General features: G+C 38.6%; 1 long non-coding RNA gene across 1 annotated transcript in view; it reads right to left on the bottom strand.

The window, feature by feature from the left end:
* The window catches only part of LOC132371955 (uncharacterized), a 329,599-nt gene that overhangs the window by 180,970 nt on the left and 121,830 nt on the right, over positions 1–26,799 (bottom strand). Inside the window, exons 2-3 of the long non-coding RNA XR_009505027.1 lie at positions 19,851–20,008; positions 9,958–10,005 (exon numbers count right to left, since the gene is read on the bottom strand). This is a non-coding gene — a long non-coding RNA (uncharacterized LOC132371955). The remainder of the gene's footprint in view (positions 1–9,957; positions 10,006–19,850; positions 20,009–26,799) is intronic.

The following is a 26,799-nucleotide window of genomic DNA, read 5'->3' as shown; positions in this document are numbered from 1 at the left end:
CTGTGCCCAGGATCACACCATAATTAGCCATAATCTGAGAAATAATAAGCTGTCACCAAGACTGTGGTGTTGCATTTCCAAATTCCAGTCTCCTGCAGGCGCTCCTGATTGGCAGAACCTAAACCACATGGGGACTTCCAGCTGCAAGGGTATCTGGGAAATGAAGTATTTAGCCTACCAGCCTCTGCAGGACAGGAAAATGCACTGCAGGTAAACCAAGACAGACATTGAGAGAGTCAAGCACCATATCTGCCACAGGTAGGCAGTTCCACTACCATGCTGAAGCCCTTTAACATTTGATGATTCTTTCTTCCATGTTTAACCATTTACAGGAAAATAAAGATCATACCAGGACATATTGAAAGAATATTATTTTCAAATTCAGTTGGACTTATTTCTAGATATGTATTTTTTCAAATAAATTAGGAAAAATAAGACAACTTATTTGGGAGTTTTGTTTCTTAATAAGGTTAAGTAAAAAAAGAGCAGAATACAAAAGAGAATTGCAGAGTGGTTATAGAAATGTTACAATGTTTGTACATATATTGATAAATAACAAAAGTGAATATAAATGAAAAGCATAGTATTTCTGAGCAGGAAAAGATCACCAAGTCTGCTTCCTTAGCTTGTAGTTGAGAGAAAGTATACAAAAGTGGTTGCAAGCTTGGGCATTAGGTCATTGGAAACTCAGCCCCATAATGTATTAGCTTTGTGACCTTGGTAAAGTTATTTCACATCTTTTAGCCTTAGACTCACTTCCTAATCTAATTTTAAAAGGAGAGGATATGGTAATACCATATTATAGGTTTGTTATGATGGTTAAGTAAGACAATGATATATCTTATGCTTGCCATTTATTTAATAATAAGATGCACATTTTATGATTTCTGAAATCTGGAATTTTTATATTTTTATTATTAAAAAAACTTGATTGTATCCATGCAGAAGAATAATTGTCACTGCCAGGCACCTACAGTATCTGTTTATCCAACTGTCACTTCAATTGACGTTGTTGTTGGTTTTATTTGGGAGGGGGGTAGCGTATGATTGAATTTTTTATGGCATTGCATCTTTTGCTGTTCCTTAAAATGCTTTCTAAAAATTACTCTAGTATAAATCTTTGAGGAAAAAAGGTAATTGTAGAAAAGTTATTCTAAGCTAGGAGTTGTTGGAATGTCTGTCTAGTTTATGTGTGGTGAAAGCCTGTCACAAAGCATTGATCATTTATTTAGCAAAAGCTTCCAGTTGACTTTCAAGTGATATTTGATGTCCAAGAAGACATAGTTCCATTAAAAAAGTGAAACCATAAGTTATCTAAATACAAACACCAAGAAATACCAGGTACTTTTTGATATGCTTTATTGTAATCCTAGAAGTGCTTTAAAAAGATCATAATCCCAAATACTGACATCAGAGAGTAGTAGCTTATTGGAGTGCTGGGTATGACTGTGGCTGGCCAAAATGATTTTTAAAATTTTTTTATTTAGATTGATGGTTGTTCACCTGGTCTAGATTCAAATTCTGGTTGTAATACAATACAAGAAGAAATATCAGGTCTATCATTCTAGCGTTCATTTCCTCCTTTTTTCTTCCTTTTTTTTTTCTTATTACAAAAGTTGTTATTAAATCAATATCAAATTGAGGCTACTTGAAGGTCATAGTATGGAAGCTGAGCAGTTGCTAGTGATAAATCCACTTCCGTGTTCCTATATTCCCAAGATTTTGGATTCTTTTCTTTATATTTTGCAAAGGAATTTTGTCCATCAGCTACATTCAGGGTAGGCCACACAGGTTTCCATCAGCGAACAAGCAAACAGGTTAGATCACCCCAAGCTGCTCAAGATAGTACACTTAATTCATAGAAACAAATTCAGTTCAATTTAAATTGAGTTTCTCCTTTTTCTCTCCAGTATAGACCCTCAGAATTCACATCTAACTATATTCTCAGCTCTTACATATATTTGCAAAAGTTTGTAAGTGACTTTTTCTGTGGTCTTACAATCAAGTTGATTATCGAGGTAATAATTAGAAACCAAGACCCAAAGAAGCAGAACCACTTAACCCAGATCACACAGAGAATTAATGACAAAGCCCAGTAAGGTAGATCTGGGGACATACATGCTGTCATTGCCCCGGCCCAGTGACAGAGATGGTTCTCCCAGCCAACCCTAAAAGGCTTTGTCTCCTGACTTCTAGTCTCCATCAGATAAATGCTTCTTGTATTACTCCAACTTTTATTTTTATCACTAAATTTTTGCCCTATCAAATCACTGTCAAAACTACTTGTAGTGTCAATTTATGTCTAACTTATTTTCTAAAACACACCTTGAGCACTCCTTGTGTGTTAGCAACTGTGCTGGGCACAGGTGATAAAGTAACCAACAGGACAGATAAATCTCTACCCACTAAGAGATTTCCATCAAGTTACAAACTTTTTTCTAGGCTTCAAAACCCTCTAGGTTCATTTTGTTGTTCATGAGCAGCAGGCTTGTCTATGTTTTCAGTTTATAAGGAAAGAAACAAAAATTATGGTTGAGCCTTATGTATAATTTTCATTTTTCCATCCCTCTGTATTTACTTACTAGTTGCTTATGGGTCAGAAAGAATCATGGTCTCGGCTTCCATTAAAAGGGATAATTGGTGAACAAGCATTTCTCAAACTCCTCAAAAAAGGCAAATACAATTGGTTCTCTTTGTTCATGGTAACTATATTCTATCAAGTCACTGAAAACCCTGAAACACTGGATGCTCCCAGGAGAAATAGAGGGTTAGATTCCTGCAAGCCTCTGATCACAGTATTTTCATCAACCAACCAATACAAAACTCTGTTTTATGTATGTTTCAGTTTTAAAGATGCCTTTTTAAATGTATACTGTTGACTCATTAATGTAGAAATCATGGCCAACATAGCTGCATGAATTTTACCCCACATATTCTCTCCATAAGGCACATTAAAGGCTTCTTCTGCACAGAAACACCTGACAGCCATTCAGCACTAAGCTTAGAGTCCATTTTAAATCACCAACAAAAAGTTGGAGAATGCAATAACCATGGCACTAAACAGACCAAGTCAAGGACGTGTGTTTACCTTAGGAGAGCTGAATCAAGAGAGCAGAGCATCAGCCTTGTTTAACCCCAGCTGGGACCGTGTACATGGGTCAACTCAAATTCTTCACCCACATGTCCATGATGACCTCAAAACTGCCATGACAGAGGAATGGATAAAGATGTGGTACATATATACAATGGAATATTACTCAGCCATTAAAAAAAGAATGAAATAATGCCATTTGCAGCAGCATGAATGGACCTAGAGATTATCATACTAAGTGAAGTAAGTCAGAGGGAGAAAGAAAAATAGCATATGATATCACTCATATGTGGAATCTAATTTTAAAAAAAGACATAAATGAACTTATTTACAAAACAGAAACAGACTCACAGATTTTGAAAACAAACTTATGGTTACCAGAGTGGAAACATGGGGGAGAGTTAAATTAGGAGCTTGGGATTAAAATACACACACTACTATATATTAAATAGATAACCAACAAGGACCTACTGTATAGCATGGGGAACTCTACTCAATGATTGAATCACTTTGTTGTACACCTGAAACTAACACAACATTGTAAATCAACTATACTTCAATAAAATTTAATAAAAAAATAAAAATATAAAATAAAAGTATTAAAAAAAAGATACAGGACAGTTCCATCAGAGAAAAAGAAAAAAACTGCCATGAGCTGATTTTAGGGTTACAGAGAAATTCTAGTGAATAGGAGAAGTCACAAAAATGGAACCCATGAACAATATGGATCAACTGTACCTGTCCTGGATGAAAGGTAAGTGGAACCTCACCCTGATTTTGCAGTAAGTTCTCATGAAACCTATATGTAGCTAATAAATTTTTAAGAATTAATCAAGAATACTTAGTGATGGTACATTAAGAAGACCAGAAAAAATACATAATTGTTGAGACAATTTAAGCTCCACTCTCTTTTCTAATGACCTAGCACACAGCAGCAATCATATTTGTTGAATGAATGAACAGAGTTGGGAACATGGCTTCCTTTGTCTATAGAATATGAAGCTAATTACAAGGCTGGGGGACTTGGAATGTACAATGAAATCTCATTATTTGGGCCTCCCCAAATTTTGCAATTCGTATCATCAGGAAAAACCACATGGGCAAATTTTACATTCAGACTTTCCTTTAGAAAGGAGTTCACAGAACATCTTTAGTTGTAAAGGAAAAACCTTCAAAAAAAGATCTAATAAATCAGAGAACAAGCTTTCAGAAAATGTTATATGTACCTGTTTATGTATTTTAAATGCTTATTCAATTAATTCTGATTTAGTTGTCAAAAGGATAACTTTTCTAGAACTTGGTTTGTCTAGTTCCTTTTTCTGTGTGAACTTTGAAAAAATAAGATGCCATTAAAAAAAAAATCATGATGAAAACATTCTATGAATTTAGATTCATTTACTAACCTGTGACCTAGAAAATGAATCATATCCTATATGATCTCTATACACTGACATTTGATGATTCTGTGATTTGTCCACATCAGTGAGGGCATTTTTTTAAAAATTTATTTATTGTATTTATTTATTTTTGGCTGCATTGCGTCTTTGTTGCTGCACACGGGCTCTCTCTAGTTGTGGCAAGTGGGACTACTCTTCGTTGTGGTGCGCGGGCTTCTCATTGTGGTGGCCTCTCCTGTTGTGGAGCATGGGCGCGCGGGCTTCAGTAGTTGCAGCACGCAGGCTCAGTAGTTGTGGCTTGTGGGCTCTAGAGGACAGGCTCAGCAGTTGTGGCACACTGGCTTAGTTGCTCCGCGGCATGTGGGATCTTCCCAGACCAGGGATCGAACCCGTGTCCCTTGCGTTGGCAGGCGGATTCTCAACCACTATGCCACCAGGGAAGCCCCAGTGAGGGCATTTTTGTACCGACTATACATATCTACAATAAGTCTCCATCCTCTGCACAGAAATTGCTTTCTCTTTGTTTTTAGCCCATGTTTGAGGTTGCATTTAGGGGTATTTTCTCCTACTCCTCCTCCTACTTATCTCCCTCCTGTTACTCTTTCTCCATTCCAGATTTGAGATCAGTTCTAAAAATGCATATCCATTTCCAAAATCCTAGCCACATTTCTAGTTTAAAAAGAGAAATCTATAAGTCTCAAATTTGGTAAATCTGTAGTCTATGAGATTAATTCATATTAATAAAAACCACTTTCTTTTATTGGACACATATATTATATGCCATCACAACAATCCAGAAAGGTAGACGGTATTCATATTACCACGCTATAGGTGACAAAAAAGAAATTGGCTTACAAAGGCTAAGAAATTTGCTTTAGGCCTCACAGATAGGAAGTAGAAAATCTGCCATGAGTTACAAAGCCATTAATTTAACCATTATGCTCTCCTGCCTCCGGACAGATACAAGACATGGGCATTAAAGGGATGCCTGATCCCAGGGCTTCATTAACTTTCCTCCAACTAAAGGGAACATCATGATTTTATCTCCTCTTAACGTATTACTTACAAGGTTGTTTAAGTCCTTTAAAATATTAAATATTTAATTAGTCCTATTACAGCATCTCCCTGAGGCAAATAGTTAGCCTATATAATTGTTATGTTGGTTAAAAAGAAGAGTAAAAGGAAGCTTGAGCATAAATTAACAATAATAAAACAGATCATTACATTTCATGCCTGGAGATTAACATGGATAACCTGCTTCAAATAAAATTGTAAGGTGATTATTAAGATCAGTCTTTACAGATGACCTTAGTCATTACACTTTAACTGGGTCTCCAAGTACCCAAAATGACCAGTCATTCCATTAAACATAAGGTTACCATTCTCATCCATTATTTCTCAAAGTGTCCACCAAAGACTCCTGCATCTGAATCACCTCGGGGTTTTGTTTAAAATGGAGATTTTGGTACTCACATGAATTATCTTTCTGCACTTTTAGCAAGTATTTCCAATGATTCTGGGGTAAAATATCAACCAGTTTTTTTAGGGCTGTATCCTTATTCGTAATATAAACGTATAAAATATTATTTCTACTTATATAAAGGTTAAGAGCATTTTATTCCCTTACCAGTTTGAGAACACCTTGAGATTTGAGTCATGCTTTGTTCAATAATTATTCCACTGTTTAGAGAGAAACTGGAACAAAACTGAGCCTCAAAATGGTTTAATGTTGAATGATCCAAACATGGTTCACTGGATTTTTCATTTTTAAAAAAATCTGCTTTCAGCAAAATATATAACATCTTACATAACATATCTTATGGACAAACCTGAACAAACTTTTTGGTCAACCCAATATATATATTCATGTAGCCATAGTCTTTAATGATCATCCGTAACAATTCTGGGAAAGATACTTGAGATTTGCTTCTTTCGTTACAGGGTTGCCGACTAACCTACATGCTCTCAAAAAACTGGTCTCCTCCATTATCTAATCAGAAGAGGTTTGCAACAGTGAGAGTTCCCACAAAGAAAAGAAAAATGCTTTTCACAACGGGATGTCAACATTCCCGCCGACATGCCTCGTATTCTAAGCCTCCTTGAGCCAATAGCAGAACATTTTATTACTTTACACACTCATCTGAAAATCCAGAAGTGATTGCCAAAAAAGCCCACTTCAGATATACCTAATGCAAGAGGAAGTCTCAGTCCAAAGGTCATGTTAAATTACACATTTAGATAAAGTTCTCAAGCTCTTGTCACTGTATTCAACTGTTTAATCATCAAGAAACAATATACTATCATCATACTGTTTTCATTCCCTCCCCAAAATCACTTCACAAAATCTAAACTTCATGACCTTAGCATTTATTGAAGACTAACATAAGAGAGGTATATTTTTTAAATTCTTTTCATTTTCTTTTTAAAAAAATATGACATTATACGTCATGTTACATTATGACCTTTTATACAAAGAGACACCTAATATATTCCTCTTAGTACTCAGTTGCAGGAAAATGTGTTTCTCTCCAGATGAACATGAATGATTCTATTCATCCTACTTTGAGAGCTCGGCAGCCTCTTACACTTCCCTGTTTGACTTCACTTCCCGAAAGAGGAGAATTAAGTTCAGTTTTCAATGGCAGCAACTAATTCATTTCATATTCATTTAATATAAGTATGTTTTAGCTTCTTAAATTTGTTTCTATAATTTTTCCTTTTATCTTGCCTGTTTTAAGTAGGTTTTATCATTGCAAGTCACTTCTAATGATTTGAACTAGTAGACAAGAAAAAAGTCAACCTTTTTCAAGAATTAAACAAGCAAAGGTAAGTCTGGTGAAGAATGTGACAAGAAGATTACCTGAATACATGGAAAGATCAAGCAGTTAGGACAGAATCAATTTTTCTTGTTTTATAGTCACAAGGTCATTTTAACTAACAATAATACCACAAAACAGATCACTAAGAAATGTCACAGAAGCCAGCATGACACATGACCCTTGTCAGACTAGCTCAAAGCCAGATACAGAAGCAAAACAGCTGAAGGATAATGAACTATAATCTAATCTTTAACTAGGTAAAAATCACAAAGGCCCAAAGATGAAAAGGGTCTTAAATAGAATGCTTTCAATGTCTGATAGTTAACTGCCCGGAAGTTATTTTTTAAGAAACATACACCCCTTCTCAAATTTTCATATGAATATAAGTCACCTGATTATCTTAAAATACAGATTCAGATCCCATGATATTGGGGCCCAGGATTCTGCATTTTAATACACTCCCAGGAGACACTGAGGCAGCTGGTCCAAGGACCACTCTGAAATTCAGTGCTGCCTTTAGAGCTTGCCGTGACTGAATCCATCCCAGCTTTACCACTTAAAAGCCGTGACACTATGACATAGTATGAGTGTGTTTCATGTTTGGTAATTGCAATCATTGTTGCTTTTGTTGTGGTCATCCATGTACAATGCTTGGTGTCAGTCGATTTATCTCTTGTAAAAATAAAATACAGTGTGTGTGTGTGTGAAAAAAAAAAAAAAAAGAATATGGAAAAGAGGAAAATAGTTAATGTACTTGACCCTGTGATGAACGGATGCCACGTAGACAAATCCAGAATCTAAGACAACACAGTGATAACAGTGGCCTTGTAATAGATGGATCACGGCTGCCAACTGCCCGACTTCCAGATGGCTGTCAGATTACTTTGGGGTCATTGCCACCCTTGGCTTTAATTCTGTAGTGCGTGGAGCTTTATGACACCGGGAGCCTCACTTCTCCTTTCTGCTAGAAAGTGGGGTCTCCATCATCAGTTGAGAGTGTATCCTGTGTTCTTGTTCGGGAATGTACTTCAAGGTAGATGAAGCCTCATTTCACGAGGGGGAAATAAATAAATAACCAGCCTCTGAGAATTGGGGTAGGGGAAAGCTGTGTTGGTGGGGAATTTGTTTTCCCTTTAATTTCTGGTATATATGTATATATTTCAATAAATGGCTAAATGTCAAAAAAAAAAAAAAAAAAAAAAAAAAAAAAAAAAAAAGCCGTGACATTAGCCAAGTCCTTTAACATCTCAGACCTTCAGTTAGCTTATCAGTTGCATGGGGATAACAATATCTACCTTGTAGAGCCCTTGGGAGGATTTAAAAAGATAACCGCATCGTTCAATAAGGCCCTTGATAAATATTCTTTTAGTGAGAAGGCTGTCTTTATTATGACAGAACACCACCTTAGGATTTGGAATGTTATACTTTGTTTTTAAGTACAAAAGTATGCAGGATGAAAACCTAGATTCTATAAGATAAATTTTACACTTGAAAGGCAGGTGTGTGTCTATGTGTGTAAGTGAAGTTACACTAACAAAAGTTAAGTTTCACACCCCCATACTGACTACTATATAACCAAAATCTGGGATACTATGCACATGTTTATCTGATAAGCAAGAATCTCTATATAAGGTAAAACGATCACGGCTTGGAGAGTAGCTGAGCAAGAAGGGCTCCATATTTTAGAGAAAAGACGGGCAGCAAAGGCATGAAATTAAACAGTATTCTCAAACCCATTCTTTTATATGACTCTTAAAGCCAAGTTCTCATCAGCACAAAATGGGGTTTGTCAACTTACACTCTTTGTGGAGCGAGGCAAGATATAAGGACCAAAAAATTAGAGTTTCTTAAATTACACAGAACTATATTAACGACCTAGGCAGTTAATTAAGAAATGTGTCAGTAATAACCAGAAAACTGTTACCAATAAAGGATTCTAACAGCACTCATGGCCAATTTTTTGCTGGCTTTTCAATTGATTTTTGACTTCAGGTTATATTCAGGGTCCAGGAAAAAACATTTTTTCTGCTTTGAAAAAATCAAAACCCTGGCCTGAAATAGACAGAAACCTTGGAGAGTTTCCTTCTAACAAGCAGAAATGGTGGTATTTTGCTTCCCCTTAACCAAGATGAAATCTCTAAAACTGCATAGCCAGAAGCAAAACCCTCCGAAGACTAATAATACTTTAACATTTTCTGTTCACATGTGAATGTTAATTCCACTCTCTGAAGAGAACCACCAAAATGGCATTCGTTAAGATTAAAGCCATATTACTATAGAAATGGGAAACGTATATGTATGCTTCCTATAAAATGCAAATGCTGACAAAGAATGGGTCTCCACTGAGTTCTCTCCACACCTATTTCTTTGCAAAGTTAAACCACACTGGTGGAGCACTTCATAAAGGCAGTATAAAATTCTTAAGTAGCCGGTACTGGCTGCCCTGTTGCCAAGGTAACCCCGCAGGTTGTTGACAACTGTGTGCCCCCCTGATGAAGGCCCACCTATGCTCGTGGAACAAGCATACGGCCCTGGTAATGGGGGCGGACAGGAGACATTCCAGACTTTCAGCATCTGGCAAAGTGGAAGAGGCTCCTGCAAAACACAACTTCTGATTGGGGTCGTCTTGCCCTTGGATCAAACATCTTACCTGGTTAAGTCCGTTGAAGAATGTGATTTGCAATGGCTTTTTTCATGACTACAAAGAAACAAACAAAAGAAAGGGTTATAGAAAATGCTAGAGCTATATTTTTTTCACTGTTTTTTTAACGGGCAGTATTTTTAACAGGTTACTGATAAACTACAATATTCAAATTAATGATTCATTACTGGGACTGCTTGGTCTAAGGGAATGAAAAGGAGAGATGGGAAAGAATATAGATTTGAGGAGGGAGTAAAGCATGAGGGAAAAAATGTGACGAAGAATAGTAGGAGCTAAAAGTTACATAGTGATTTATATATACCAACTCATAGGATCTTCCTAAGAATTCTATAACATTAGTAAATTTTGCATCACCCCAATTTTACATATGAGGAAACTGGGGCATAAGGTGGTTAAAGAGCTTCCATGAAGCCCCACAATGTAATCTGATTCCAGGCTGTCTGGCTCTTACACACTACACTCTACTGCTTCTTATTCGCTGTAGTATTGGGTGCCTGTCACATACCAGTGCTCAATAAATATACGTGAACTGAATGAGAGATTTTCACAACCCCTGCAGCCATTATGTCCCAGACACAATGTCTCTGAGGGTAAGAACTGTCTTACTCATCTTGTCCTAATCCTCAGCACCTAGCGCAATGCCAGTCACACACAGTAGATGCTCTCAAGTTGTCTGATGAATGAATGAATACAGACTCAAATAGCTATAGGTAGTATGGACCATAAATAGACAGAATCACATGGTAAAATGAGGAAAAGTGGGTATAGTTCAGTATCTTCCCACAGTTCCATGAGGTGGTCTAGAATAACAAACACAATGGTCGATTTTATTATCCAGTTTCTCCTACCTAACTACTAGTAGGACACAGAATAGAAATTCTGAATTCCTCTTTGCAAAAGAAAACCTCATTTTCATGATGAATAAAACAATGGGCTCCTGAAGGAGCTCCACTGTCAAAAACATGATATGATCATTTCTACCAAAATGAAGACGACTAAGGAAATATCCAAATCAAAGTTGAATAACAAAGTAGGTGCACAAGCAGTGTTTCTTAACCCTGCCCAGTGAAGTAATCTTTGTTGCAGAGGAAAGTACATACGTTCCTCTGAGACATAGCTATAAGCAATCTGCTTCAGCATAAAATTTCACTGAGGTCTTACATTTTCTCTTAAAAATTCATCATTTTTTTGGTATTCTGAGGTGTGTTTGTTTTTGTTTTACCACAAAAATTATGTTGTGATTACTTACCATTATGTAAAATGCAAAGGCCACCATCTTTATCCTTTAGCATTCAATACCCTATGGAATGTGTTAGCCCATTTGAGAAACCAGAGACTGTAGCATCTGGTACAGACTCTCATTTAGAAGCCCAAACATTTAGAAGCAAATTACAAATACATTAAGTGAAATATAAATACAGACCCCAAATGAGCGTAATGAAATTAGAATAATTTGGTGTGAGATATGGCATCTGTGCACTTAGCAAATACCTTCTTAATAACCATCCTGAATAACCACATATAAAGGTAAACAAATACGAAAGCTAGTTAGGACAGCTCACACTCAGGAATTTCTCCTTCTCCAATGCCACATGGGAGGATTAAACTGCCCCAACTGCCTAAATCTGCCCATGTAATTTGCTGGGTCAAGAAAATGTGACTGGAAGTCACCTATGTCCATTCCAGGTGAAAACTCTAAAGATTTAACCTGCAATTTCCTATGTTCTATCTTCCCTGCCACATGACTAATAAGGCCATATGTTCCAAGATGATGGCACCTTCCTCAGCCTGGAAGCATGAGTTGTCAAACAGGGACAATTGTCTGGGAGATTCACACAGATGCACAGTGGACTCCAAAGAAGAAATAAACCTTTGTTGGGTTAAGCCACTGAGATGTTCTTACTGCAGCATAACCTAGCCTGTCCTGGCTGATACGCTCCCAGATGTTAAACTCAAATTCAAATAGACCAAGCTCCATAAACATTAAAGAGCCCTACCTTACTTCTGTTTTATTAGTCCAGAGCTATAAAACAACAATCTGTAAGCAATATGGTTATTTGTATGCAATGCCCAACAGTTTTAGCTAAAGTGACTCATAAACTGCTCTCTTAAAAAACACTCTGTCAAATTGGGCATTTAGAAGTGTGTAAACAAGCAGTCAGTTGACACTTTTCTTTTCAAACCACTTCAATTGGATGTAAAGGGAAAAACCCATATAGCACACTATAAAGTTCTCTACTGACACAGATGATATTGGTCAATATACTACATTAAATACTCATTGCTACTTAATTACCAGCAAATCATACCACAAAGCAAATACAAACTGCCAATTTAAAAAAAAAATTACAATCAATTTTATTAATTTTCAAAATTCTGATGTTCTATTACTTAGCAGCTCAACCAATTTTGAAAGTTACACAAACTCACTTTTTGTAGACGTCGCCATCCATCTATGTGAAGGTTTCTTAAACTTGGCACTATTAACATTTCAGACTGGATGGTTTTCATTAAGGGAAGAAGCTGTCCTGTGCATCGCAGGATGTTTAGAAGCATTCTCGGCCTCTACACACTAGATACCAATAGCACCTTCTCAGTTGAGACAACCAAAAAATGTCTCCAAACATTTCCAAATGTCTCCTAGCAGACAAAATCACCCCCAATTGAGAACCGCTAATCTACTTCAAAGTTCCACAAAAAAAAAAAAATGTGAATATAAGCAGCTCTCTGCAGGAGGCCTTTTGTCTTGTCACTTTAGTAAAGCTATATTTTAACTAATCTTTACACCAGATGCCCCCATGCTTAACTAACCTCCATCCCAAGCACACCTTTCAAATCTTTTGATCACACAATGCCTTGCCTAAACTATTGATTCTTTCCTTAGATTAAAGAAGTAGAAATGAAGAATACGTAATTAACAGATGCCTAGATCTTTTGGCCAGCTTCCCCTTTAGTAATCTCATGAGCAGGTGGTGTCAACAAGATACCACCTAAAGAAAGATCACAAGGAGTAAACAAGCCTGCACACTGTGCAAGATGACACGAGTCCGACCCCCTTCCTCAATGATTAACTGAAATACTTCACCTTTTTCCCTTTAAGAACTTTCATGACCAAGCAGAATCTTCAAAGTTGATTGTGGGACATGAGTTTGCCTTCTCCCCAGGTTGCTGGCCTCCTGAATAAAGCAACCTTCCCTTTTCCAATCAACACCTGTCTCTTGAGTATCGGCTTCTGAGTGGCGAGCAGCCGAACCTGAGGTCAGTAACATGAATTCCGTCCTACAGCCCCTTTGCTGCCTTACTGAAGTGACTGACAATAGCACAATAAGGGTGGTATAACAGAATTTTACTTTCTTTTACTATTACATAAAGAAAACAAATATTAATTGTTAAAAATTAGAAAACAAAAATTTGCAAAACTAACAAAATAATTACTTGTAATCTCATCTCCGTTAGCAGGTTTACAGACAGGTACTCCCTGGATTCACTCCCTCCACGGTAACCGCGTGACTGCTTTGTGCTGGGCACTGTCCCAGACGTCAGAGAGAGAGTGTTGAGGCAGACAGATTCTAGCCTTTCTGGAGCTTACAGCTTCATGGTGCCTTCAACATCAACAGCAAATGATGATGAGAATCATAAGGAAAAGTGCAGGCTCCTGCGGTCATACAGCATTGGCTTGAGGTGTTGTCTCGGGGAAGGCTCTTTGAAGAAACAGCATCTTAGCTGAGAACAGAAGGGTGTGGAATACCAATGGCTAGCACTCCAGTGGTGCTTGCTACCTGCCAGGCATTTTTCTAAGATTCTATGCGTAATAACTCATCAATCCTCTGAACAACCCTGTAAGATAACTGCAATTATTATCCCTGTTGTAAGGATAGAATATGGGTTCAGAGATGAAGTACCTTGCCCCAGACCACAAAGTTAGTATGTGGAAGAAACAGAATCTGAACCTGGTCTGTGTCCCTAATGGCTAGGACAAGGACAATCAGCCCACCACCACCCCCAAAGTGAGCCAGGCAGAGTGGGAGGAAGGGAGGTTCTGGCAAAGGAGACTGTGGTGCACTATTTTCCCAGACAAGGAGGCGTGACCTTCCAGCCACCAAGAGAGAACGCAGAGGATACTGAACTCCACCTCATTATATACCTATGGTAGTTTCCTAGTGAAATGCAGCCTCCTTAAATCCTTTCTTGGGAGAAGATGAGGTATACATTATTTATAAATTAATTAATTATGATGAGAAGTAAGCAACAGAAGAGTCTAACACTGAAATGGAGAAGAGAGGTGGCAAGTTCCAAAAGGTTGAATTCATAACAGCAACTCACTCAAATACATATTGTAGATGAGTCAGGAGGTCTGAATTTCTAGGCTAATAAACTCATATGTTTTGAGCTGAAGTGAATGCTCTCACGATGCTCCTGTAAGTTGTGTGGTTGCAATAAGATAAAGGGAACTCTCCTCACTAAAATGATTTCCAAAAACTTCAATGATCTAAATCACTCCCTAAATCTGGTGATGACACAGTTAATCTTATAAATCTCAGAACATTCACTATGACAATACGGATTTCAATACTACTGAATATGCTCCTTTTATTGCTTTTATTATTTGAAATACTCTTGGTTTAATTTCTATATGACCGCATTATATATAAATTCTAAATATTATAAAAGGGAATAATAAAAGTAACTATTTTGTTTCTTAATTCACTTCCTATATGAATGATACTTCTTTTCAGAATTTAGAATATATATAATTATCTGTTGGATAGAATACTAGGCTAATAAAACTATATTTATGTATTTGATCTATATGTCAAATTGCTCTGTGGACATAGCTGCTTTGGGCATCTCAGCATAATCTACTATCAGATTTAGAAAATAACTCAAAAGCATTGGGGACCACTAATTTCATTTTCATCTATGAAACATCTTATAGATCCAAAATCTCAAGGAATGAGTTGCTCTGATTAATTGCGTTTTCTGGATAACTGAGACTTATCTAGAAAAGGTTTAGTATCCCATCCCTAGACTTGAAAATATACTGGTAGATGTTCTTGCTATAGCAAATCATATTTTAATCTTTGTGTGAGGACAGATAATACAAAGGATGATCATATGGAAATTAAAAATAATTTTACAGTATTGCAAATGGAAGTGACAGAACGAGCACGAGATTGTGTTGAATATGCACTCATCTCAGAGCCCAACCATTGCTTTTGAAAACAAATACTAATGTTGCTTCATTCTATTATCACTTGTCCCATTATGAAAAAGTGAACTGCAAAAGAAAATGGGTTTGATTCTGGTTAGTGTTATTGCACGAGGAATAACTGAGATGGATAAAAAAGAATGTGCTGGATATTTTAGTACACATGATATTTTTATTTCCCCCAACAAGCAAAAATAATCTTCCTTTTCTATTACTATAATTAAATGTAATTCTCAGCTATTTTGAGACTCACACAGCAGTGTCTACTATAATTTGATACTGCTTAAGTCTATTGTTGCTTATTTATCAGCCAATTAAGAGGCAGCAATATACTGGATTAAAAAGCGGTACGAGTATGTGTGCATGTGTTTTTTAAACTACCTCCCGTGTGCTGCCTAAACTCAAGTCTTGCTGGGAACTTTTGATACAATTCTCTCTTGCTTTTACTCTTCTGAGTATTTGTTTCTCTCTAGGGAAAAGGTATTAAATAATTTTGTTGAGACTAACGAACTATGTTAGTTCTCTTTTCTAATTGTGTGTTGTAACCATTTCCTACCTACATTTTACAAAAGTGACTATACCTCAAAGAGCAGTGGCATGTTTATAATTATGCCCTTAATTAATGGAGTAGAGTGCAGGCACTTTTATACTCTATAGCCCAACGATTCTCAAAGTCTAGCCCCAGACCAGCAGCATCAGTACCACCTGGGACTTTGTTAGAAATGCACATTCTCAGGCCCCACCCCAAACCTACTAATTCAGAAACTCTGAGGATGGGACCCAGCCATGGTTGACCAAGCCCTCCAGGTGATTCTGATGTACACGAAAGTTTAAGAAGTAATGCTTTAGGCTGAAGGGTAAGGGGACTTACCCAAGGTTAGGAACTACTTCAAGACAGGTTCTCTCCATTTTCAACATCCCATTTCTCCAGACTAAGTCACTAATTTAGACTTTTTGAAACATCAGCACTGACCTGTTATCAATGAATGGTCAATCATCTAGTTTTCTCCAAATTCATAAGGAAGGGATACCCAGATACTGTCCAGTATACACTCTTATGATATGAATAGCCCCCAAATAACTGAGAGATTGTGGTCATTCTCCTCACAGCTATATTGCCCCCAATTGGCTCACTGTGGATGCCTCTGCTAGAACCACAAGATGAAGATTAGTGTTACTGCTGTTGTTGCCAATTAGTGAAATTTGACCAGAGTTTCCTAGTTTGACCAGATTTTTTAAATATTGCAAAACCAAATGTGGATTGTTCTCAGAAACATTAGTATTTTACACTGCTTCATGCAAATAATAGTCCTTATTAGAAGAACAAAGCCTTATCAATAAATCTCAATGTACTTTAATAAATGGAACTGAATTTCCTAACAAAATTGAGAGAGAGCATTAAGTTCTTTGTATAAACTGATCTGGAAAATGAGTCAGAAAATATTTTCTGATCAGTTACCATTTCAAAACAGAGTTATAAAGCCAACCGGCTAATCAGTTTCCTTTCTTAACTGCTCCCTTCTTGCTAGTTGGAGGGAAGGGTGGGTTGGAGAGGGAGGGGAAAAGGCAGGGTTCCAGGCACACAGAGAAGGCAAGGCATGAAATCAGCTGGATTCAGGAACTAGACGGAGATTCGTTAACGGTGTAGGACAAGTGATGAGGAGAGGAGATCAACTGACGAACGAGGCCAGAAGTAGGCAGGTACTTATCATGAAGCACAAGGTGAGGATTTGCTCCTAAAGGTGGCCAGAATTCATTACAAGATTTTAAGTAAGACAGTGTTGTGATCAGTCCAGAATTATAGTACAATCCCTTTGCCAACAAACGATAGAAGGATGGATTCTAGGGAGAAAATGCTGGAGAGCAACTGCCATCAGGACAAAGGTGAGAAGAACCAAAACTAAAAGCACTATCAGCGGGAACAGAGAGAAGAAAACGGATTCAAGGGATACATAGGAGGTAAACAGACCTTCTACTAGAGAGCTCTACTTAAGAAATAACAACCATGAGCCTCTAGCCTTCTCTCAAGAGTCCTTGCACTAAAAAAAAATGGCTTACAAACTTTTTAGTTAAATCACTTCTGAATCACGCTCACATACAAATATTTGCTGGAGAGGAAAGGGGACACCAACTCTCTGTCAAACACAGCCAGATTTTGAAGCCCAGTTTAGACTCAACTAGAGAAACACTCCCTACAGGCACCCATGTGCGTGTACACGCACACACACACACACACACACACACACAAACTCGCGCGTGTGTGCGCACGCACATTCTACCATTATATGATGGCCTTACAATTGAGTTGGGAAAGGCGTCTGTCCAAACTACCTTATCCACACGATGGTCTGGGCGATTCTCTCTCCTCCTCAGCCACGCCCATTCCCAACCTAGCTAGTTCTTTAGGTGGTCTACTGGAATTGCTTTCTAAATTGCCTGTGCCCACCACACCAAGCATAGATTTTCTGATTACTTCCAGTTAAACTTTAAAAAAATGCCATGATTACTTCAAAGACATGAGCCTTCAGTGGGCACCATTTTTTTAAACCCTTTTCCTTTCACTTGTCTCCACTCAAGGTTACACCCTCCATTTCTCCATCTTTTCATTACCAGCTAGGTGTACGGAGGTTCCACAGGTGAGAATGCGGGCAGTTTCACTATGTTATTACTGTTTTACTCTCTGGTTTTTGACTACTCTTTGGGCAGCACTCATGCTTGGTTGCCAAAGCATGGCTACCATGGTAACATCAACAGATAGCAATATTTAAAAAAGAAAACAGCAAATTAAAAGCTTGTTTTAAATGAAACAGTGAGCAAAATAGGTAGAACTCAGTCAAGAGGCAGATTGCTACTGAGTAATTCTCCTCTCCTGGGCACGCAATATTTTTTTAAAAAGCAGCCATTCTCCAGGGGGAACATTAAAGATAAATAGTCTGCTTGTTTGTTTTTTACTTACCTCTCAAAGTATTTCTTTAGTGGGGAAAGTTCCTGGTTTTTCAGTAGTTAGCCTAGGTGAGGAAGCAATCGTGTCTGCTTCCCCAAAATATCGTTGCTGACCTCTGTGAGCACTCCACTGAGGTCAGGGTGGAATTCTGCAGGCCTCAAACCTCTCAGAGAAATGTTCAGCCTTTCACTATTTTACGTACTCTCTCAAGAACTCATGTACAGAAATCCCACTACAGTAAAACCTCAACAAGGGAGAATACAAATAATGAACACATCAGTCCCCTGGCAGCTGATACTAATAGCCAGGCTTATGCAAAACTAATTTCTTAAGTTGAAATTGGTTTATTGTGTGAGGTATGGCATTATATAATGTAACATTTAGCTGTTCTATTTAATAAGAATTGGCCCTATTCTTGGCAAGTAAAAAAGCCCTAATATTAAATTACGCAATTTCCATGGTTTTCAATGTCTTGTGTGCCAATGTTACAGAAAGCCCAATTTGAAATATAAATAAGAGAATGTTACATTTTGTGCGAGTAGAGATTCAATAGTGATCTGAACTTTTTTTCCTTTAAAATATGTCTTTTAAATGCACACGTGATAGCTCCTGCATTTTCATAACATCTGAATTCTGAACTTCTAAGCAGCAATCAAAGCTGCAGGAGCTGACCTACTGCAATTTTACTGCCGTGGCAAAATCAGCCCCTTTATTCCATGGTACACATTTTCAAAGACAGTCTCGGCAGTGTGCTTTTTTTATGACTCCAGTTTACGCAACTTTTCCTTAGGACCTTACCTCATCCATATATCTGAGATTCCTAAATGCACCGAGCTATCAAGTCATAGCATTATTTTCTTTTTCATCAGTAAAGTATGAGTACAGAACAGAGAATGAGGAATAAATTGGGGTCACAGACTTGCTGGGCATGTATCCTCTATGAAATCCATTCAGAAGTTATGAAAATGTAGGAGCTGACACTTGTACATTTAAAGGTATATATATTCAAAAGAAGGGGAAAAAGAAGAGTTCACATCATTTCAGAACTAGGGTTCTTTGTGAATAAAGGGCAAGTATCCTAATGGATACTGGAGGCCAGAAGCTCACACGGGGCCACAGCTGAAATTAATAGTGAGCAACTTCTAAGCAAGACCTCCAAAGGGAAAGACTCAAAAGAGAAAAATCAAACTGCATGCATTCTTTTACTCCCTGCCAGAAAATCGGGGTCTCATAAATTCACTGAGACATCCAATGAGAACCCAACTGGAATTTTCCCACTTGCAGAAAAATCAAAGATGGCCATTTGGAAGGGAAGACAAGGGGGTCTTCTGAATCAAGGATTATAGTACTGGACAGGACTATGCAGGTCAGAGACCAAGTTTTTTTCCAAAAATGTCATCCTTTGAGTAATTATGTATTATCTGTGTTCCTATAGTTCCTGGAGCTATAAAACCAATGTATACCAATGTAATTTCTTTATATTTTATGAGACTTCAGCATTTCTATCTTTGTCCTTAACTAAGCTTTCGGTTGGAAGTGTCAGTTTGAGTAGAACCCCAGGAGTGAGCACAATCCCTCTACGTGGGTCTAAAGAACAGAGAAGTGTACGGATGAACTTCCTTTAGCCCCTAACACCAAAGAGCTTCTCACCTCCCACAAGTAGAACTCTCTTGTATTTTGTGATTCTGAGGATATCAAGGAGAGTTTGAAGGAAAAGGAGTTACTCACCCAACAGACAAGATAAAGATCCATTCAACTCAGTAGTGTGTAAGCCGAGCTTCCACTAAAGCAAGGAGCTCAACATGTCATAATTTTCAAGGCAGCTTATAAAATCCAATTTCATCTCTCAGCAACGTGTAGCTGATAATGCTTGTCACCTGGATGGCCTGCAGATGTGTTTTAAGGATAAAAAAGACACTGAATTTAATTTACAACCTTCTCTAAAAAGAAGAGAGCTTTTCTGAAGTTAATAGAAAACATAACATTGAAAATTAGTAGGCTTTTTCAGATACAGATAAATGTTAATCATATTAGCAAACCAAAGGAATTATTTATCTATTTCAGTTAAAATATCTGTCTTGGCTTCAATTATGTAGCACATATGTAACTAGTTAGAATTTTTGAGAGAGTAACTCAAATAACTGCTTTAGTTCCCTACTATCTTTTATTGTTCATTGGCCCTAAAGACTGAGAAGAACTTTAAAAATAATATAGCTGGGATAGGGCAAGATGGCGGAAGAGTAAGATGCGGAGATCACCTTCCTTCCCACAGATACATTAGAAATACATCTACACGGGGAACTGCTCCTACAGAACACCCACTGAACGCTGGCAGAAGACGTCAGACCTCCCAAAAGGCAAGAAACTCCCCACGTACTTGGGTAGGGCAAAAGAAAAAAGAAATAACAGAGACAAAGGAATAGGGACGGGACCTGCACCAGTGGGAGGGAGCCGTGAAGGAGGAAAGGTTTCCACACACTAGGAAGCCCCTTCGCAGGCGGAGACTGCGGGTGGCGGAGGGGGGAAGCTTCGGAGCCACGGAGGAGAGCGCAGCCACAGGGGTGCGGAGGGCAAAGCGCAGAGATTCCCGCACAGAGGCTTGGTGCCGAGCAGCACTCACCAGCCCGAGAGGCTTGTCTGCTCACCCGCCAGGGCGGGCGGGGGCTGGGAGCTGAGGCTCGGGCTTCGGTCGGATCCAGGGAGAGGACTGGGGTTGGCGGCTTGAACACAGCCTGAAGGGGTAAGTGCGCCACGGCTAGCCGGGAGGGAGTCCGGGAAAAAGTCTGGAGCTGCCTAAGAGACAAGAGACTTTTCCTTGCCTCTTTGTTTCCTGGTGCGCGAGGAGAGGGGATTCAGAGCGCCGCCTAAACGAGCTGCAGAGATGGGCGCGAGCCGCGGCTATCAGCACGGACCCCAGAGGCGGGCGTGAGACGCTAAGGCTGCTGCTGCCGCCACCAAAAATCCTATGTGCGAGCACAGGTCACTCTTCACACTGCCCCTCCCGGGAGCCTGTGCAGCCCACCACCGCCAGGCTCCCGTGATCCGGGGACAACTTTCCCAGGAGAACGCATGACGCGCCTCGGGCTGCTGCAACGTCACGACGCCTCTGACGCAGCAGGCTCGCCCCGCCTCCTCCGTACTGCTCCCTCCCCCCGGCCTGAGTGAGCCAGAGCCCCCGAAGCAGCTGCTCCTTTAACCCCGTTCTGTCTGGGCGGGGAGCAGACGCCCTCAGGCGACCTACACGCAGAGGCGGGTCCAAATCCAAAGCTGAACCCCGGGAGCTGTGCGAACAATGAAGAGAAAGGGAAATCTCTCCCAGCAGCCTCAGAAGCAGCAGATTAAAACTCCACAAACAACTTGATGTGCCTGCATCTGTTGAATACCTGAATAGACAACGAATCATCCCAAATTCAGGAGGTGGACTTTGGGAGCAGGATATATTAATTTTTCCCCTTCCTTTTTTTGTGAGTGTATATGTGTATGCTTCTGGGTGAGATTTTGTCTGTATAGCTTTGCTTTATAATAGCTTTATTTTATTTCATTTTATTTTATCCTCTTTCTTTCTTTCTTTCTATTTTTTCTCCCTTTTACTCTGAGCCATGTGGATGAAAGGCTCTTGGTGCTCCAGCCAGGCATCAGGGCTGTGCCTCTGAGGTGGGAGAGCCAACTTCAGGACACTGGTCCACAAGAGACCTCCCAGCTCCACGTAATACCAAACTGTGAAAATCTCTCAGAGATCTCCATCTCAACATCAAGACCCAGCTTCACTCAATGACCAGCAAGCTACAGTGCTGGACACCCTATGCCAAACAACTAGTAAGACAGGAACACAGCCCCATCCATTAGCAGAGAGGCTGCCTAAAATCATAGTAAGGCCACAGACACCCCAAAACACACCACCAGATGTGGACGTGCCCACCAGAAAGACAAGATCCAGCCTCATGCACCAGAACACAGGCAATAGTCCCCTCCACCAGGAAGCCTACACAACCCACTGAACCAACCTTACCCACTGGGGACAGATACCAAAAACAATGGAAACTACGAACCTGCAGCCTGAGAAAAGGAGACCCCAAACACAGTAAGATAAGCAAAATGAGAAGACAGAAAAACACACAGCAGATGAAGGAGCAGGGTCAAAACACACCAGACCTAACAAATGAAGAGGAAATAGGTAGTCTACCTGAAAAAGAATTCAGAATAATGATAGTAAGGACGATCCAAAATCTTGGAAATAGAATAGACAAAATGCAAGAAACATTTAGCAAGGACGTAGAAGAACTAAAGAGGAACCAAGCAACGATGAAAAACACAATAAATGAAATTAAAAATACTCTAGATGGGATCAATAGCAGAATAACTGAGGCAGAAGAACGGATAAGTGACCTGGAAGATAAAATGGTGGAAATAACTACTGCAGAGCAGGATAAAGAAAAAAGAATGAAAAGAACTGAGGACAGTCTCAGAGACCTCTGGGACAACATTAAACGCACCAACATTCGAATTATAGGGGTCCCAGAAGAAGAAGAGAAAAAGAAAGGGACTGAGAAAATATGTGAAGAGATTATAGTTGAAAACTTCCCTAATATGGGAAAGGAAATAGTTAATCAAGTCCTGGAATCACAGAGAGTCCCATACAGGATAACTCCAAGGAGAAACATGCCAAGACACATATTAATCAAACTGTCAAAAATTAAATGTAAAGAAAACATATTAAAAGCAGCAAGGGAAAAACAACAAATAACACACAAGGGAATCCCCATAAGGTTAACAGCTGATCTTTCAGCAGAAAGTCTGCAAGCCAGAAGGGAGTGGCAGGATATACTTAAAGTGATGAAGGAGAAAAACCTACAACCAAGATTACTCTACCCAGCAAGGATCTCATTCAGATTTGATGGAGAAATTAAAACCTTTACAGACAAGCAAGAGCTGAGAGAGTTCAGCACCACCAAACCAGCTTTACAACAAATGCTAAAGGAACTTCTCTAGGCAAGAAACACAACAGAAGGAAAACACCTACAATAACAAACCCAAACATTTAAGAAAATGGGAATAGGAACATACATATCAATAATTACCTTAAGTGTAAATGGATTAAATGCTCCCACCAAAAGACACAGACTGGCTGAATGGATACAAAAACAAGACCCATATATATGCTGTCTACAAGAGACCCACTTCAGACCTAGAGACACGTACAGACTGGAAGTGAGGGGATGGAAAAAGATATTCCATGCAAATGGAAATCAAAAGAAAGCTGGAGTAGCAATTCTCATATCAGACAAAATAGACTTTAAAATAAAGACTATGACAAGAGACAAAGAAGGATACTATATAATAATCAAGGAATCGATCCAAGAGGAAGGTATAACAATTGTAAATATTTATGCACCCAACATAGGATCACCTCAATACATAAGGCAAATACTAACAGCCATAAAAGGGGAAATCGACAGCAACACAATCATAGTAGGGGACTTTAACACCCCACTTTCACCAATGGACAGATCATCCAAAATGAAAATAAATAAGGAAACACAAGCTTTATTTTATTTTTTTTTAAACACCTTTATTGAAGTATAATTGCCATACAATGGTGTGTTAGCTTCTGCTTTATAACAAAGTTAATCAGTTATACATATACAATATGTTCCCATATCTCTTCCCTCTTGCATCTCCCTCCCTCCCACCCTCCCCATCCCACCCCTCTAGGTGGTCACAAAGCACCGAGCTGATCTCCCTGTGCTAAGCGGCTGCTTCCCACTAGCTATCTATTTTACATTTGGTAGTGTATATATGTCCATGACACTCTCTCACCCTGTCACATCTCACCCCACCCCCTCCCCATATCCTCAAGTCCATTCTCTAGTAGGTCTGTGTCTTTATTCCCGTCTTGCCACTAGGTTCTTCATGGCTTTTTTTTCCCTTAGATTCCGTATATATGTGTTAGCATACTGTATTTGTTTTTCTCTTTTTGACTTACTTCACTCTGTATGACAGACTCTAACTCCATCCACCTCATTACAAATACCTCCATTTCATTTCTTTTTATGGCTGAGTAATATTCCATTGTATATATGTGCCACATCTTCTTTATCCATTCATCTGTCGATGGACATTTAGGTTGCTTCCATGTCCTGGCTATTGTAAATAGAGCTGCAATGAACATTTTGGTACATGACTCTTTTTGAACTATGGTTTTCTCAGGGTATGTGCCCAGTAGTGGGATTGCTGGATCGTATGGTAGTTCTATTTGTAGTTTTTTAAGGAACCTCCATACTGTTCTCCATAGTGGCTGTATCAATTTACATTCCCACCAACAGTGCAAGAGAGTTCCCTTTCCTCCACACCCTCTCCAGCATTTATTGTTTCTAGATTTTTTGATGATGGCCATTCTGACCGGTGTGAGATGATATCTCATTGTAGTTTTGATTTGCATTTCTCTAATGATTAATGATGTTGAGCATTCTTTCATGTGTCTGTAGGCCATCTGTATATCTTCTTTGGAGCAATGTCTATTTAGGTCTTCTACCCATTTTTGGATTGGGTTGTTCGTTTTTTTGTTATTGAGCTGCATGAGCTGCTTGTAAATCTTGGAGATTAATCCTTTGTCAGTTGCTTCATTTGCAAATATTTTCTCCCATTCTGATGGTTGTCTTTTGGTCTTGTTTATGGTTTCCTTTGCTGTGCAAAAGCTTTTAAGTTTCATTAGGTCCCATTTGTTTATTTGTGTTCTTATTTCCATTTCTCTGGGAGCTGGGTCAAAAAGAATCTTGCTGTGATGTATGTCATAGAGTGTTCTGCCTATGTTTTCCTCTAAGAGTTTGATAGTGTCTGGTCTTACACTTAGGTTTTTAATCCATTTTGAGTTTATTTTTGTGTATGGTGTCAGGGAGTGTTCTAATTTCATACTTTTACATGTATCTGTCCAATTTTCCCAGCACCACTTATTGAAGAGGCTGTCTTTTCTCCACTGTATATGCTTGCCTCCTTTATCAAAGATAAGGTGACCATATGTGCGTGGGTTTATCTCTGGGCTTTCTATCCTGTTCCATTGATCAATATTTCTGTTTTTGTGCCAGTACCAAACTGTCTTGATTACTGTAGCTTTGTAATATAGTCTGAAGTCAGGGAGCCTGATTCCCCCAGCTCCATTTTTCGTTCTCAATATTGCTTTGGCTATTCAGGGTCTTTTGTGTTTCCATACAAATTGTGAAATTTTTTGTTCTAGTTGTATGAAAAATGCCAGTGGTAGTTTGATAGGGATTGCATTGAATCTGTAGATTGCTTTGGGTAGTAGAGTCATTTTCACAATGTTGATTCTTCCAATCCAGGAACATGGTATATCTTTCCATCTATTTGTATCATCTTTAATTTCTTTCATCAGTGTCTTATAATTTTCTGCATACAGGTCTTTTGTCTCCTTAGGTAGGTTTATTCCTAGATATTTTATTCTTTTTGTTGCAATGGTAAACGGGAGTGTTTTCTTAATTTCACTTTCAGATTTTTCGTCATTAGTGTATAGAAATGCAAGAGATTTCTGTGCATTAATTTTGTATCCTGCTACTTTACCAAATTCATTGATTAGCTCTAGTAGTTTTCTGGTAGCATCTTTAGGATTCTCTATGTATAGTATCATGTCATCTGCAAACAGTGACAGCTTTACTTCTTCTTTTCCGATTTGGATTCCTTTTATTTCTTTGTCTTCTCTGATTGCTGTGGCTAACACTTCCAAAACTATGTTGAATAATAGTGCTGAGAGTGGGCAACCTTGTCTTGTTCCTGATCTTAGTGGAAATGGTTTCAGTTTTTCACCATTGAGGACAATGTTGGCTGTGGGTTTGTCATATATGGCCTTTATTATGTTGAGGAAAGTTCCCTCTATGCCTACTTTCTGCAGGGCTTTTATCATAAATGGGTGTTGAATTTTGTCGAAAGCTTTCTCTGCATCTATTGAGATGATCATATGGTTTTTCTCCTTCAATTTGTTAATATGGTGTATCACATTGATTGATTTGCGTATATTGAAGAATCCTTGCATTCCTGGGATAAACCCCACTTGATCATGGTGTATGATCCTTTTAATGTGCTGTTGGATTCTGTTTGCGAGTATTTTGTTGAGGATTTTTGCATCTATGTTCATCAGTGATATTGGCCCGTAGTTTTCTTTCTTTGTGACATCTTTGTCTGGTTTTGGTATCAGGGTGATGGTGGCCTCGTAGAATGAGTTTGGGAGTGTTCCTCCCTCTGCAATATTTTGGAAGAGTTTGAGAAGGATAGGTGTTAGCTCTTCTCTAAATGTTTGATAGAATTCACCTGTGAAGCCATCTGGTCCTGGGCTTTTGTTTGTTGGAAGGTTTTTAATCACAGTTTCAATTTCAGTGCTTGTGATTGGTCTGTTCATATTTTCTATTTCTTCCTGGTTCAGTCTCGGCAGGTTGTGCATTTCTAAGAATCTGTCCATTTCTTCCAGGTTGTCCATTTTATTGGCATAGAGTTGCTTGTAGTAATCTCTCATGATCTTTTGTATTTCTGCAGTGTCAGTGGTTACTTCTCCTTTTTCATTTCTAATTCTATTGATTTGAGTCTTCTCCCTTTTTCTCTTGATGAGTCTGGCTAATGGTTTATCAATTTTGTGTATCTTCTCAAAGAACCAGCTTTTAGTTTTATTGATTTT

The sequence above is a fragment of the Balaenoptera ricei genome, chromosome 9 (assembly GCF_028023285.1).
Source record: "Balaenoptera ricei isolate mBalRic1 chromosome 9, mBalRic1.hap2, whole genome shotgun sequence".
Lineage (NCBI taxonomy): Eukaryota > Metazoa > Chordata > Mammalia > Artiodactyla > Balaenopteridae > Balaenoptera > Balaenoptera ricei.
Note: the sequence above shows the minus strand (reverse complement) of the source record. Positions and strands in the feature narration are given on the sequence as shown.